Consider the following 12,695-nt stretch of genomic DNA (forward strand, 5'->3'; position numbering starts at 1 on the left):
AACAGAAGTTAGAGGGAGTGAGATGGGCAGCAAGATTTAGTCTGGCTGTGCTAAAGCTCCCCATGTTTTTGCTTTCCCTATGAACCCTTGGGTCTGAATCTCAGGTTTATAGACTTAGACACCCAGTTTTCCAGCTCATCATTGAGCAGTTATACTTTGGTAAATTTCATCACACCCCCTGTTAAATGTTCTTACTTTATTCTATTTCCTTCACTTACTGCACTTACTCCCTGCACTCTAATGATACCAGCAAGAAGTCTGTAAGTCACTCTTGGAAAGGGGAATGTCTCTTGTTTATGATGACTCTCTTCCATAGCATGTGTGATCTTGTTGAATGTAATCAGAGAGGCTGGGCCTTCCTTGCCAGAGGATCTTGTCTTCTTCCTGAACTTTGCTCAATCAACTCTTGTCATAAGTCTGGGAGATGTATTTTGGTCCATGTATTAGGTTAATATGAGCCAGGGTGTTGTAACAAACAGGCCCAGGTTGCATCCTGGATCCATTCAAGAAAAGCTATTTCTTGTTCATTCAACAGTCCAAGATCAGTATTTCTTGTTAGCACCTGACTTTCTCCTTGTAATAATTCACGAACCAAGCTTCTTCCATATCATGGCTCTGCTATCGGCCAGGGCTTTGTCAGCCTCCATTGGCTGAAAACAGATGGGAAAGAGTATGGAGAAAGCACATCTGCTTCCTCTAATGCCTTGGCCCTGCACTGGCACATGTCCCTTCCATTCATATTCTGTTTGTGAGAACTAATGCAAGAGAGACAAAGATGATATTTAGTCTGTTTATAGGCCAAGGACAAGAAGAAAATGAAAATTTGGTGAATAGTTAGCAGTCCCTGCCTTAGGTATTTGTAGCCTCTGCCTATTTTTTGCCACCCTCTAAAGGTATTGGAATAAGAGCAGCGTTGAAAAGGAACCATTATAAATATGATCTCCCTTTCCCTGGCCTCACTTACTTATTCAACAGGTAATTGTCATTGTCTTTCATCAGGGAGAAGAATTGTGGCTGATTAATCATCTCTGATTTTCTCTAGTTTGCTAGGTGAAGAAGAAGATGGATCTCTCTAGTGTAAAACGTCCTTAGCCATTCTCTCCTCGGTGAACTCCCAGCTGCTGCTCTCTGCTGCTGTGACAGCTGCTTTTGGCAGAAGCTCCTTTTGGCTCAACCCTGCATGCCCTGAGGTTTCTCAGCAGTGGAACAGTTCAGTGTTATGTTTTCAGCACTTCCTCTTGAGGGCCAATTCATGGCCTCTGGTCCTGTGGGCCTCTGGATTCTCCCCCAACCAGCTACAGTTTGGGGCCTTAGATTAGGGAATAGCAGTGGAAAGGTGCAGGCAGAGCATCTGTCCTTGGTTCTTCTCAGAATCATAGAATTGCATGCCTATCTCCCCCTCTCCCCTTCAACTCTCACTGTAGTTTTGCCTCAGCTAGCTGCCTGGGAAGAAAGGGATTTGATAATCGGAATCTCTCCGAGTTCCAAATGACTGCCAAGAGCCTAATATGCCTTTGCTAGTAGGGAGACATTTCCTATTTAAAAACAGACACTCTCTAATGATGGGATACAAGAATGTGAAAGATGAATAGCATGCCATACTTTGGCAAAAGTTGCTTTTCCTTATTGCTCAGAGCAATAGCTTAGGATACCTTCTGTGTTTGCTATATGAAAGACCTTGCATGGAATCATTCATTCAATGATTCATTTATTTTTCCATTCAATATATATTTTTGAACACCTATAATATTTCAGGTACAAGGGATATAATAGTAAACAAGACAGAAACAAGTAAACAAGACAGTTGTTACATATGATGTCGTTGATAGTGGGCCCTGGATCCCCATAAAATAAAAGGTTTCAGGGACATGTGGGTCCAGGGACCTCTGAGCAACTCCATCTCTAAGCTGTGCAGGTCGTCCCTATCTCACCCCCTTTGTATCCTTCTATGCTTTGTTGCACAGACTTTAGCATAAACAAGACATTTTCCTGAGGAAACTGGCTTTTGTCTTAAACAAATCAACATATTTAAAGCACTTGCAAGCTCCCAAAATAGTAGATAAGACAATTAAATGGTAGTTATTATTATTATTGGTAGCATTATGCTCTTTAGGAACCCATGGGGGAAAAATTGGTCTAGCTGACAATTTTAAATTGCCTTTATTCCTAGAAAAGCATGCTCAGGTCTCAATAACTCTCTCATGTGTCCGTGATCTCTGCAAATCACTTCTCTCACTCTCTATCTCAGGTAGTACCCACCAGTTGCTTCTGGACAGAGGCAAGAGTTCAGCAAACTTGAGCTGGTTAAGTGTCACAATGGAGCTCAGCCACAGCTGGGATGTTTAACGAGTCGTGTAGGAAAGAATGGTGAAGATGTGTGATGGGGGCACTGGTGACAGAACCTAGGGACTCTCCCAGCCTCTGGCAAATGTGGCCAGGCACTCTTCCTCAGCATTCCCGTAAAGAAAAAGACGAAGGTTCAGAGGCTGGGAAGTGGTAATGATGGAGAATGAAACTAGTTGCTTTGCTACATTTCAGCATTTTCATCTTCCCTTCCTGTGTTATACCTGCCACTGTACCCAAGGAGGGGGGGGGGGGCCCTCTGGACGAATGCTTCATGAGGATTACAACCTCAACGTGAAGATGCTATGCAATTATCAGCAGGGATCAGAATGACTGATCGGTCTAAGCATTCAGTAAGGCTTCTTCTGTGTCCAGAACTGCAGGAGGTGCTGTGGAAGGAGGCAAGAGAAATTTATGATTCTGACTCTACCCTTAAACAGTTCATAACCTCCATGTGAGGAGACCAGACAAACACAGAAAACATTTACAGAACACTTCAGCTCTAAGCTGTCTGGCACTGACTAGAATGACACTTTGAGGCTCCAGCCTGGTCTTCACGGCCACCTGCAGGGAGGCATTGTGGGCCGGTAGAGGAGCACAGTTCTGTGGTCCGGCACACTGAGATTCCAAGTCTCCCTGCTGAACTGCATGACCTTGGGCCGTTTACTAAGTCTCAAAGCCTTCATGTATAAAATGAAGAAAATGCTTTCCTTAGGGTTTGAGTGATCCTTCAGTGAGTTAAAATACATCCACTGCCTGCAAAATAGTAGATATTCAAAAAAACATAGGTGTCCACCTGACGTCCACATGTCTGTCCCACAAGATTCTCAGAGACAAAGTGTTCAAAACCAGACATGGTGTCTTCTCCACCCCACCCACATGGTAAGGTTTGCTTGTCTATTTGACTTCCACTTTTCTTCCCCGTCTCTGTTTATGGCAACATGCCTTTTCTGGTCATTAAGGCTTGAAACTGTCACATCATCTTTGACTCAAACTCCCTCACCTCCACATCCAATCTGTTTCAAAATTCTACCTATTGTAGAATTGTTTCACTTTACTTCCTATTGTTTCACTTTACCTATTGTTTCACTTTACTTCCAAAGCCTCTCTCAGCAGAAGTCACCAGGGGGATGGGTGAAATAGATAAAGGGGATTCATGGGTACAACCTTCTAATCCACATGCTCTTAATATGGGGTCATGAAGGAACTTTAGGAAGTCAGCGAACCTTCTAATATCATATGGGGGAAAAGGTCATAATTTTCATAAATTCTTAAATGTATCTTGAGTCAAATAGGTTATATACCACAGTCATCCCTTTACTTCTGTTTCTTCTGCTACCATGTAATCACAGGTTTTTAAAATTTTCTGCCCAAACACAACAGCCTCCTAACTCATCATCTTCCAGTTTGTTTTTATTCATTCTGTACCACTGTCACGGTGATCTTAAAACCCAGTTCCAATCCTGCCATTTCCCCAATCAACAATGTTCAACACTTCCAAATGTCTTTCCAGTAAACCAAAGATTCTTAACTCAGTTCTCCAGACTAACTTTGGAACTTTTACATTCTGTCACTCCCTCTGTGTACTCTATGCTCCAGTAAAATCAACCACTCACTATTCTTTAAATACATTATTTAAAACAATTAGTGGAGTCTTTTATATACAACATTACGGGAGAATAAAAAACAAATCATCAGTGGGCAAAAATGCAGATTTCCAAGAGATTGATCACAAAGTTTCACTCCAAGATGTTCCTCCCACTTGCACACACCTTTGTACTCTAGACATCTCCAAATATCATTCATAATAACCTGGGTTAGTGGATGCTTGAGAGAGGTTAGCCCTAGACTAACCATGGTTAAAAAAGAAAAAAAAAAAAGTCAACTTGTTTTGCTATTTTGACATAAAAACCTCAAAGAATTTTTTTTTTATAGAATCCAAGCTTATTAACCAAAGCTCCCCTACTTGCAGCAATTCACTACCTTCTTTGGCAGACTTGATGGCCTATGTTTGGGGTACACTCTCCCTTCTCTGAGAATGCCCTTCCCTATCTCAGCACGCAGCCGTGGACTACTCACCAGCAGCCATATTTGTGCAGTGCTGCCCCCTTCCTCCTGATCTTGTCCGGCTGGATAATGAGTGATACCCACTACAACCTGGATCCATCCAATTTCCTCCCCAGATGTTTGAAGTGGAACAGAGAGACTGTGAGCAGTCATGACATGCAGATGGAACTCCCAGTTGCAAGTGGCAGGAGCTGTTACAGGAATGCAGAAAGCTATTCTGCAGCCAGACAGAAGATCAAAGTCAATAATCTGAAAAAAGCAAGAACACAAGAGAGAGAAAATACCCTAATGCTTTGTCAGTTCCCAGTTTCAGGCCTTCCCAGAGTCTGGCTCCCTTCCTTTACTGGATTCTCTGAGAGACACTTCTCTACCTCTCCTTGCCACTTTATTATGGTTAAACTAACTTGAGTTGGTGTCTCATACTGGCAACCGAGACTCCTAACTAGTCTAGTAACCTGATTCTTGGCTGATACTCTGGTCTTCCTCCTCAGTCATTCAGTACACATCAACAGAGTATCTACTACATGCCAGATATTCTGTGAACCATCCTGCAGGGGCAGTTAAAGAAGGACAAAGAGAAAATTATGATTTAATAAAAGAAATCCTCCATCAGACATATGTGCAAAATTGATAGACATGGCAAATGAATGAAGACTGAAGGGAGGCAGCATAGGTATTCTGAAAATAAATGGCGACTAAACTAAGCCTTGAGCCAAGGTTTTATCAAGCGAAGGAAAACAAGGAAGGGTGCCAGTAAGTGCCGAGGTGTGGGGGCAAGCAGAGTTTGATCTGTTCTGGGAACCACAAGTCACTTTTTACATTTGGAGTCTAGTGTATATACATTCAATTTCTCCAGGCAGAGAAGGGTGGCAAGATGGTAAGGCCTGGGCCAGATGTAGAGAGTATTGTCTGCCATAGATGGATTCTCTCTTTAGGTGGCAGAAGAATTATTGAACCATTTAGGCAGCAGATGTAAGGCCTTACTTACAATAGCTCGGGCACAACAATTTTGGATGGTATGTCCCAGTATCTTATCAGGTGGAATCAGTGTAAAATAACTCTCATTATTAAATGCCTTATAATTCAGGTGCAACTCTGCCTGTGCCTCTCTCTCTGAGTAATCACTTCTGATACATGGGGAGAATTCCTGTTCCTTGTCTTTTACCAGTTGCTTAGTTTATGATTCTATCTTCAATGTGTTCTCTTTCTCTATTTCTCATCATACACACCCATATCTTTTCATTCATTTTCATAATTCTGCATTTTAATCTTTCATGATTTATCTCTTAACATAAATCACTTTCTAATTTATTTTTACAGTAATTATTACAATTAAATTTTAATAGTAACCACAGAGCAATTAATCTCATTGCAATTAAAAATGACATAAAGCCGGGAGGGATATAAAACATTTTGGATGTCAGGTCGGGACCCAAATGGATCTCCAAAAACTAGAGGATTGTTGAACACTAAAAAAATTCACATAATAGAGATAAAATGTAAGGTCCACACTGGGTCCTAAAAAGTAAAGTACCCAATAATAATATGGGAGATAGTCCAAGTAGGAGAGCTTTTAGTTACCTATGTAAGTCTGCAGCATGCTGTGGCCTTTCCCCAAAGCAAATATATCTCAGGGCCCATTAGTGAACATATACTTGTCTTTTTTTTTTTTTTAAATGTTTATTTGAGAGACAGACAGCAGATCAGGGGAGGGGCAGAGAGAGAGGGAGTCACAGAATCCAAAGCAAGCTCCAGGCTCTGAGTTGTCAGCACAGAGCCTGATGCGGTGCTTGAACACACAAGCCAAGAGATCATGACCTGAGCAGAAGTTGGACACTTAACCAACCAAGCCACCCACGCACCCCTATACCTATCTTAAAAGCAGTAGCCAATGGTCCCACCATTCTTGATACTGGTTCCTATGACATGAAGAATGTTGAACGCATATAGGCTCATCACACTATAAGAAAGACATAGAAAAGTCTTTACATGTTCAGAGAACTATGATGGGATCATGAGGAGACTCAAAACAGTTGAGGATTTATGACATTTAGTTTGGAGAAAAGAAGATTTAACTATTTAAAAATATGCAGAGAGCTGTCATGCAGAAGAAGAGCACAGTTCAGACTTGTTCTTTAAGCCCTGAAGGGAAGATGTAGGACCAACAGGATTGGGTGAGAGATATGCAAAAAGACTGGTTTAGAATAAGGAAGTTTTTCCTTAGGGATAAATTTGTCTGGTGACGGAATGAGCTTCTCAGATAGGGTAGTGATTTCTCTGTCCCTAGAAGTATTCAAGCTCAGGACACAGGACTACCTATGAAGCTGATTGATATGGAAGGAATTTGAGTTTTATCACTATTTTTGGCTTAGGTTCCTCAAGTTTCTTTAGAGAAAGATATTATTTTCAGTGACAAGAATAACCTCTTATACCATCTTCACTCTTAAAAACCTTTCCTATACTTTGAGACAGATAAAATCCTTCAAATAAGCTTTTTCTCTACCTAATATAGAATCACCCTTTGTACAATATGCATTTGTATCGTACTTATTGCCCTTTTAATATTTTTCACATTGTTTTGTGTAATGGCTACGAATATGTTTTATCACCTCTCACAGATTATACATTCCCTAAGGGCAGAGAACTATTTTATTCATTTGGGTATCCCCTAAAGTGCTTTACACAAACTATATACTCAATAAGTGCTTGCTGAATGAATGAATGAATGAATGAATGAATGAACGTTGTTGATTAAAGACAAATGAAGGTAAACATCCAGAGGACCTTTATTAATATTAATTCTCCTTTAAATTTTTATGAAATGATTTCAGACTTGAATTACAATCCAAAGAGCATGCATATTCCCCTTGCCCATATTTCTCGCTGTTAACATTTCACTCTATTTGCTCCATCTCTCTACCTCCCGCCCTCCTGCTGTTTCCATCTCTGTATGTATGTCAAAAATGTGCATACATGTACATTGTAAACATGTTTTCATATAAACACGTGTGTGTATTTACACATACACTTACATAGACATTTACATATATACACAGTATATATTATACTTCCATTATCATTAGTCTTTTGTTAAGAACAAGCTGAAAACAATATTCCCCATTACCTCTGAACACTCCAACTTACCAAATCAGGGATATTTGCCTATACAACCACTGTGCAAGCCTTTACGTCAGGAAATCCAAGGATATCATACTTCTATCCAAAACACAAATCCTATTGAATTTTGCAAACTGTCCCAATGATGATTCTTTTTTTTTTTTTCTGGTCCAGGATGGCATCCAGGAACTCCTTGCATTTAGTTGTCATGTCTCTTTAGTCTCCTCTAATCTGTGTACAGTTCTTCCTTCTTTCCCTAACTTTCATGTTCTCAGGAGACAGCGGAGGATCTGTGGTTGAGCTGTTTAATAAGATAGCCACTAGCCACATGTGGTTATTTACATTAAAATTACTTTATGTACAATAAAATTAATAATAGCATTTTCAGTCACACTAGCCACATTTCGAATGTTCCATAACCACATGTGACTCATGGCTAACAAATTGACAGCATGACATTAGGACATTTTCTTCGTTGCAGAAAGTTTATTGGGATACCAGTGGTCTTCAGAATGACCCTCAGCCTGGACCTTCCTGATGTTTCCTCATGACCAGCCTCAGATCATTCTTTCTTTGCAAGAATACCACCAAAATGATGCTGTGCTCTTCTCAGTGCATCACATAAGGTAATCTTCTCTTTAATAACTCTATGTAATTTGACTTTTTATTCCATACTATCATCAGTGACACTTACTGAGTTCTGCTCTGTATATGGCAATATGACATTACAATAAAACATATAATCAGATCCTTGATATCAAGGAACCTGTCATCCAGGAAGCTGGATATAGTATGGTTGCTAAGAGTCTGAGCTTCAGCCACAGAGGGATCAATATTTGAGTTCTAGCACTGCCACTTTATAACATAATCTCCCTGTTCAATCAACATGCATGTATCGATTGCATACTCATGTGCAGGCCATTGCAGGAAGTAAGTTTAATGAAGGCAGAGACCAGGACCTTCTTGGTATCCTTTAGAGCACCTAAGTTAGATAGTTCTCCTGATAGCAGTAGGTTGATGGAACGGAAGAACCCATAAATGCTGTGATGATTTCGAAGACTTTGTAAAGTTTAGTTACAAAGTTTAGGAATGCTGTCTTGTGTCAAACACTCCTGGTAATTTTTAAATGAAAGTTGTGTATTAATGGAAGGGATTATATTGAACTCATCCATCCTGATTGCAGACCTACTTATAATTGACTAAGCCCACCCAGAAGTCACTCATACCTCAGCATGCAGTGAACCTGGTAAAAAGAACTGGAAGATTGAATACTTATGCCCTTCCAAAGTCCAGGAAAAAGGGAAGGGAAGGATATTATATAGTTGCATAAATTAGATTTCTTCAGAAGACATAAATCATATTATTAATCTATCATTAGAACCTATATGCTATGGGCTGCATCTCCATTTTCAGGCTGTTGTTAACAACAGACATCTTTTTGCATCTGGAATTATGTAGAGTCCAAATAGGAGTGTGCTTGATAGACTTGAAATGCATAGTCAGAATAGCTCTGTGAACTTGTCCAAGTTACTCACCTCTCTGCACCTCAGTTTCTCCATGTGTGAAATTGAGATAGCAATAGCTTTTACATCATAGGGCTGTTTCAAGGATTAAATGAGAAAGTGAATGTAAAGGCATCTCTTAGCATGGATCCAGGTGTATGGTAATGGTTTAAAACATGCTTACTATTGTATTTTATATTTCTTTTTTGTCATCATCCTTCCTCCCTCACACTTACATAAAATCATAGGACTTTACAACTGAAAATGTTATCACAAGTCAACTAGTGACCCATTCATTTTTCAGAAGAATAAACTGAAATTTGGTTTATCGTTACATGTGTTAGTTGAATCTGCTGCTCCAGGGCAGAGCCAAGAATAGAACCACTTTCTACTATATCATACTGACTGTGAACAAGAACTGTATTCTTTAGTCTGCATATTTATTAAGTACTATTAAATGCCTTGCACTAGGCCAAACCCTGGGGATTAAAAGCAAAAAATGATGATACAGCTTCTTCTTAGGAAGTACTCACAGGGGGCTGGGGTGGGGAGGCAGGTGGGAAATGAAGGTATAAATCCATTACGATGCGGTAAGATACAGTGACTAATATAGAAGCATACAAAGGGGTTTGTGAGATACTTTGATTCCCTTAGAAAGTCTAGATTTTGACAAATCTTTTCATAGATCTTAGGAATTCTTTTTAAAAACTACCTGCAATCATGTTTTTCAAGAAAGATATTCATTGACACATAAATAAGCAGTCTCCAGCTGGGACTCAATTCATTTCTTCTAATATCATATCCCCTCTTATCAGAGCTGTTTGGGGGAGCTTATCAATATGTATCTGTGACCTTTTCACACACAGCCTCAATATTGTTTTTAATTTGAGAGAGGAAATAGATGAAACAGTGACCTGAGAGCATAGATTTGTTTGGGTGAAATCCATTTGCGCTACTGACATGTTGTATGACTTGGTAGGAATCATTTGTTCACACTGCTCTTATCTACTTATCTCCATCAAAATCTCCTGTTTCCCAGGGCTATTGTGGGCAATATTTTGCCCAAATGGTGCATGATGCCTTGTAATTATGAAATATATTGCACTAAAATATTATTTTCTTCTGTCTGATACAATTATGATATTTGCAAATATGCAAATATATCAGAAAAAAGTAATAAAATAATATTTAAAGAAACTTCAGAGCCTCCTTTGTATTTGAATGCATATGTTTTACCTTTTTGCAAGTAAATTAAAAGGTTTCCTTGTAGAGGATTTTGAATGTATATTCAACATGACTGCAGTTTAACTTTTGAGTCAGGAAAAGATGGAAGTCCTCAGGATTATGAACAATAGCAATTTAAGGATATATCATCCTGCATCCTATGATGAATTGCTGAATTCGCCTTATTCGTTTATTCATGTATCCACTCAAAAGTGGTGCAATGAATTCTTATATGTCAGTTGCCAGGCGATGCACGGAAGATACAAGGTTGAATAAACACCTTGTCCAGCAGTTAGTTAATGAGTGAATGAATATATGAATCTATGAATCTCTGTCTATTGCTACTCCATAGAGGTCCTCACACTATAGTAAGCAAGACAGAAATATACAGAATGAACCATAATACAATGTTGATAAATGCTATAACAGAATGATGTCCAAAGTGCCAGGAATGGAGACTTATTAATTCAGTCTGTTAGCTGTGTCAAGCAATGTTTGATACTGGCAATATTTAGCTCAGATACTAAAGAATTAGCAAACTCAGTCCCAAAACCAATTATAAAAATACAAATTTATTTTAATATTTAAAATATTTTATTGATTTAAAACATTATGGCTACATGGTTCAAAATTCAAGAACCATAAAGGGTATTCAGGAAAATCCCTATCTCACACTTGTTGCCCAGCTACCCACCTACCCATTCCCTTCTCTGAAGAATCTAATGTTATCAGTGTCCAAGGATACTTCATATAGGGATTAGCAAATATAAATGTATATATAATTTAGGGTACAGGTCCAAATACATGCATGCACATACACACACTCACCACTGTCCCCTTTTTATACACAAATGTAGTATATATACTACATGTACTATTTTATACCTTGTTGCATCTAATGTATTTTGGAAATCAATTTCTATCCCATGCATACTGCTTTCAATCTTTTACTATAATAAAAAAAATCTTGCAAGAAATATTCCTGTACATATTAACTTTTCTAGCAATAAAGGTCAAGTGACAATTACATGGAATTTTGATAGATTTTTCTCAAGTTGCATCCCCTTGCCTTCCAACCACCAATGTATAAGAGTGTCTGTTTCCCCACATTACTATTACATTGTTAGCAGTTTGTTGCAAAAACCCTTTTGCTCTTTGCTGATTTACTATGTCCCCACTGCTTCCAAAGGCCTTAATTATCAGACATTCAAGTCCTATCTGTGACCTGGATCTGAACTTTGTGGTAAATTTTTATACCTGGGGGAAAATGCACCCCAAATGTATTTGCGATTTTCATATATTTACTTTTTAGAACTTTAGAACAACTATCCAGGTTACATTTTTAAAAATTGCTTTTGTATTAGGGTGCCCAGGTGGCTCAGTCAGTTAAGCAGCCAACTCTTGATTTCAGATCTGGTCATGATCTCACAGTTCTTGAGATCAAGCCCCATGTCAGGCTCTGTGCTGACAGCGTGGAGCTTGCTTAGGATTTTCTCTTTCCCCCTCTCTTTCCCTTTCCCCCTTTGCTTGCATGAGTGTGTGCTCTCTCTCTCTCTCTTCCTCCCTCCCTATCTCAAAATAAATAAACTTAAAAAAAATGCCTTTTAATTAATTTTGGAAATTTATCATATTTATAATATCTAATGTTCTTATTCTTATCAAGATACATGGCATGCCTCTCCTTTACTCAAGCCTTCCTTTTATTCTGTCAATAAAGTTCTGCTTTATCTTTCAGGTGCTGCACATTTCTTAATTTTATTTTAGTTAAATATGTATTTAGTGTTTTTATTACTGTAACTATGTGAATATGGCTCATTATTGAGACCCCTGTCTTCATACTCCAATCAGGTTTGTTGCTGTGCCACTAAACTATCATCCTGTGCCTTCCCTTCCCAGTTATTCTAGAGATAGACTTTGGCTCTACACGTTTGCATCTCCTATCTCCTGGGGTCCAGTCTTCCTCGTTTTTGATTTTATGTCCCATTTTGGTGTAGTACAGCCTCTATCAGCCTCGTGAAGAAAGCTTTTGTTCTCCTCTCACACTTAATGCCTAGTTTGGGTAAAGAATTCTAGACTTAACATGTTACACTCACACTTGAAGTACTTTGAAGGTAGGTCTTCATTATCTTCCAGATTCTTGTGGATGGCTGCTAAGAAGTCTGAAGCTATTCTTTCCTATATGACCAGTTTTTCTCTCTGCAAATTTTGAGAAACTTGCTTTTATTCTTAATGTTTAGAATTTTCATGATAGGAATATCTTTCTTTCGGTTACTGTGCTGGGGATTCAGTGGGCTTGAGATTAATGTCTTTTGGTTCTAGAAAACTTTCTTATATTATTTCTTTGAGAAATTTTTCCTCAGCACGCCCCCCCCCTTTTTTTTCTTGGGACTCCTACTGATTTTATTTGGGTATTCCTAGTGTGATGAAATGATTGTGGATTCA

At 38.9% G+C, this 12,695-nt stretch overlaps 1 long non-coding RNA gene across 1 annotated transcript; it reads right to left on the reverse strand.

Annotated features, from left to right (window-relative positions):
- Nucleotides 1–1,747: 1,747 nt before the first annotated feature.
- On the reverse strand, nucleotides 1,748–6,388 carry LOC128315367 (uncharacterized). The gene is made up of 3 exons (XR_008298141.1): nucleotides 6,312–6,388; nucleotides 4,423–4,659; nucleotides 1,748–2,732 (listed from the first exon to the last, which is right to left on the reverse strand). It is a non-coding gene; the product is annotated as an uncharacterized LOC128315367 (long non-coding RNA).
- Nucleotides 6,389–12,695: the final 6,307 nt, after the last annotated feature.

This window comes from Acinonyx jubatus, chromosome C2 (assembly GCF_027475565.1).
Source record: "Acinonyx jubatus isolate Ajub_Pintada_27869175 chromosome C2, VMU_Ajub_asm_v1.0, whole genome shotgun sequence".
NCBI classification, from domain to species: Eukaryota; Metazoa; Chordata; class Mammalia; order Carnivora; family Felidae; genus Acinonyx; species Acinonyx jubatus.